The 4,144-nt window shown below is 43.5% G+C and overlaps 1 pseudogene; it reads left to right on the top strand.

The window, feature by feature from the left end:
- The first annotated feature begins 1,037 nt into the window (after window positions 1-1,037).
- LOC102873206 lies at window positions 1,038-3,897 on the top strand (annotated as a pseudogene).
- Window positions 3,898-4,144: the final 247 nt, after the last annotated feature.

The following is a 4,144-nucleotide window of genomic DNA, read 5'->3' as shown; positions in this document are numbered from 1 at the left end:
ACAATATCATGTGTCAGTTCATGCAACTATAGCTACCTCAACTACTCTGCAAATTCAACAAAGCATTCAAGAACCCACACTCAGAGAAAGTCTAGCCCATGGACAGGTTACACAGCTACACAAGGAGCTTATACTGTCTGAATTTGGAGACTCTGAGCAGGGGAGACTAGATTGCTCTAGGGAGCCACTGCTGCTATCTCTACCCACCCACCCTACAGAGTGACTTTGATCACTAGTCCTTTCTATCTGAGAGCTTCTGAGCTTCTGGACAAACAACAGCAAAGTGTTACTGGCCCAGATGCGAGTTTGGAGGCCATTGGGATTAAGAAAGGTCACATTATGGTGTTTCAACTGGCAAACCAAATCTTTGGTTCCTGAGGCCTCAGCTCTTTATACTAAGATGCCACTGTCATGCACTAGCCTCCCCTCTCCCATATCTGTCCACAGTGCTTCTCATATCCTCAAACATTATGCTTACACCGGTTTATCAATCTTTTCCTTGATGATCTTTCAAATTATTGTCCTTGTTCCTATTCTTAGATATGTCAATGACTGTAGGCTACTTCCTGATTTCTCATAATAAGTCACTTCCAATCATTACCATGGGGATCCCCTAATTGACAAGCATTTTATTTCTATATAACGCTTCCATCCAATTGATTTCCTTCAGACCTTTAGAACATTAATGACTTATTAACTGAGTCTGGGCTGGGGGAAACCTCTGTGATAGATGGCTTCATTCTCTAGGGGCAGTTGAGAGAACTCTATATCATCTTTCTTTTGTGAGCAGAGAGAAAACCCAGGAGGAAATGCTATATAAGCCCACTATCACATCATAAGAAATTGTCAGCTCTGTTGACTGGAGATGGCCAGAGAGCCGGCGCCAGGGTTCCGGGCCCTCTAGTGAGATCAGGAGGCGAGTTTGGAGGTGGCTGTCAGGGGAGGCTGGAGTGGGTGTGTGGGAGCACGATTTGGGCTTTGTTGGTAACGGTTTCTGAATTTTTTCCGACCCTGGATCCAAGAACCCTGTATCTACCATGCTGTCAAGACTTTTTCGAATGCATGGCCTCTTTGTGGCCTCCCATCCTTGGGAAGTCATAGTGGGCACAGTGACACTGACCATCTGTATGATGTCCATGAACATGTTCACTGGTAATGATAAGATCTGTGGTTGGAATTATGAGTGTCCAAAGTTTGAAGAGGATGTTTTGAGCAGTGACATTATAATTCTGACAATAACACGATGCATTGCAATACTGTATATTTACTTCCAGTTCCAGAATTTACGTCAACTTGGATCAAAATATATTTTGGGTATTGCTGGATGCTTTACCATTTTCTCAAGTTTCGTATTTAGTACTGTTGTCATTCATTTCTTAGATAAAGAATTGACAGGCTTGAATGAAGCTTTACCCTTTTTTCTGCTTTTGATTGACCTTTCAAGAACAAGTACGTTAGCGAAGTTTGCTCTTAGTTCTAACTCCCAGGATGAAGTAAGGGAAAATATTGCATGTGGAATGGCAATTTTAGGTCCCACATTCACCCTTGATGCTCTTGTTGAATGTCTTGTGATTGGAGTGGGTACCATGTCAGGGGTGCGCCAGCTTGAAATTATGTGCTGTTTTGGCTGCATGTCAGTTCTTGCCAACTACTTCGTGTCCATGACTTTTTTTCCCAGCCTGTGTTTCCTTAGTATTAGAGGTTTTCAGAAGCAGTGAGTTACACCGGAAGAGATTGCTCATTCTTCTCCCGTGGAGCAGCAGCTTGAACTATGTGCATTTGGGATTGCACTACAGCTTCTTGCCACTGGGCCACCAGAGTTACCTTTTAGCATTAATTGTTGTTCTTGTTAGGTGCCTTGGCATCGTGGATGACTCATAGCAACCCTATGAACCTTTCTCGGGAAAGCCGTGAGGGTCGTCCAATACGGCAACTCAGTCATTTTGCTCGTGTTTTAGAGGAAGAAGAAAATAAACCAAATCCTGTAACTCAGAGGGTCAAGATGATTATGTCTCTAGGTTTGGTTCTTGTTCATGCTCATAGTTGTTGGATAGCTGATCCTTTCCCTCAAAACAATACAGCAGAAAATTCCAAGCTTTCCTTGGGATTGGATGAAAATGTATCCAAGAGAATTGAACCAAATGTTTCTCTCTGGCAATTTTATCTCTCTAAAATGGTCAGTATGGATATTGAACATGTTATTACTCTAAGTTTAGCTCTACTTCTGGCTGTCAAGTATATCTTCTTTGAACAAGCAGAGACAGAATCTACATTGTCATTGAAAAATCCTATCACATCTCCTATCGTGAACCCAAAGAAAGTCCAAGACAATTGTTGTAGACGTGAACCTACCCTAGTAAAAAATAACCAGAAAATCCCTACAGTAGAGGAAGAGACAGAAATAAACCAAGAAAGAAAAGCTGAAGTTATAAAACCCTTAGTGACAGAAGCTGACACCTCGAACAGAGCTACATTTGTGTTTGGCGTCTCTCTCTCACTTGATAATTTACCAGTATTGGAGACACAGCAGCCTGAAATTAAATTTCCCAAGGGGCCTCGGCCTAATGAAGAATGTCTACAGATACTTGGGAATACAGAGAAAGGTGCAAAATTCCTCAGTGATGCTGAGGTCATCAGATTAGTCAACGCTAAGCATATTCCAGCTTACAAACTGGAATCGCTTATGGAAACGCATGAACAAGGCGTATCTATTCAACGACAGATACTTTCCAAAAAGCTTCCAGAGCCTTTTCTCTCCAGTATCTACCTTACAGGGACTATAATTATTCACTTGTGATGGGAGCCTGTTGTGAGAATGTTATTGGGTATATGCCCACTCCTGTTGGAGTGGCAGGACCTCTGTTCTTGGATGGAAAAGAATTTCAGGTTCCAATGGCAACAACAGAGGGTTGTCTTGTGGCCAGTACTAACAGAGGCTGCAGAGCAATAGGCCTTGGTGGAGGTGCCAGCAGCCGTGTTCTTGCTGAAGGGATGACTCGTGGTCCAGTGGTGCAGCTTCCCTGTGCTTGTGATTCTGCAGAAGTCAAAGCCTGGCTTGACACCACTGAAGGCTTTGCAGTGATGAAGGAGGTATTTGACAGCACCAGCAGATTTGCACGGCTGCAGAAAATTCACACGAGTCTGGCTGGACGCAATCTTTATATCCGTTTCCAGTCCAGAACAGGTGATGCCATGGGGATGAACATGATTTCGAAGGGTACAGAGAAAGCACTTTCAAAACTTCAGGAGCTTTTCCCTGAAATGCAGATCCTCGCAGTTAGTGGTGACTACTGTATGGACAAGAAGCCTGCTGCTATCAATTGGATAGGAGGAAGAGGAAAGTCTGTTGTTTGTGAAGCTATCATTCCAGCCAAGGTTGTCAGAGAAGTACTAAAGACTACAACCGAAGCTATAGTTGAAGTAAACATTAATAAGAATCTAGTGGGCTCTGCCATGGCTGGGAGCATAGGGGGCTACAACGCCCATGCAGCCAATATTGTGACTGCCATCTACATTGCGTGTGAACAGGATGCAGCCCAGAATGTTGGTAGCTCAAATTGTATTACTTTAATGGAAGCAAGTGGTCCCACAAATGAAGATTTATATATCAGCTGTACCATGCCATCTATAGAAATTGGAACAGTGGGAGGTGGAACCAACCTTCTACCTCAGCAAGCCTGTTTGCAGATGTTAAGTGTTCAAGGAGCCTGCAGAGACAATCCTGGGGAAAATGCCTGGCAGCTTGCCCGGATCGTGTGTGGGACAGTGATGGCTGGGGAATTGTCACTGATGGCAGCACTGGCTGCAGGACATCTTGTCAAAAGCCACATGATCCACAACAGGTCAAAGATAAATTTCCAAGACCTCCAGGGAACTTGCTCAAAGAAAACTGCTTGAATAACTCAACTCTTGTGAACAGGTTCTAAAGGACTAAGAAAAATCAATGAATTAGAAAGCTTGGTGCAGTATCTGGTTGAAGATAAATAGATGTATGTAACCATTGAGGCCACAGCTTGGTTTGAGGCTCTTTCAGGGAGGCCTGTGTCCCTCCTTCCCATAGACAGTCCACAGATCTGGAAACTGATTAGATATTTCACACACTGCTTTCTGTGGAAGAATCTCAACGTGGATATTACCAGGCTTT

This window comes from Elephantulus edwardii, unplaced genomic scaffold (genome assembly GCF_000299155.1).
Source record: "Elephantulus edwardii isolate Elephantulus edwardi_28Jun2011 unplaced genomic scaffold, EleEdw1.0 scaffold00275, whole genome shotgun sequence".
Taxonomy (NCBI): domain Eukaryota; kingdom Metazoa; phylum Chordata; class Mammalia; order Macroscelidea; family Macroscelididae; genus Elephantulus; species Elephantulus edwardii.
Note: the sequence above shows the minus strand (reverse complement) of the source record. Positions and strands in the feature narration are given on the sequence as shown.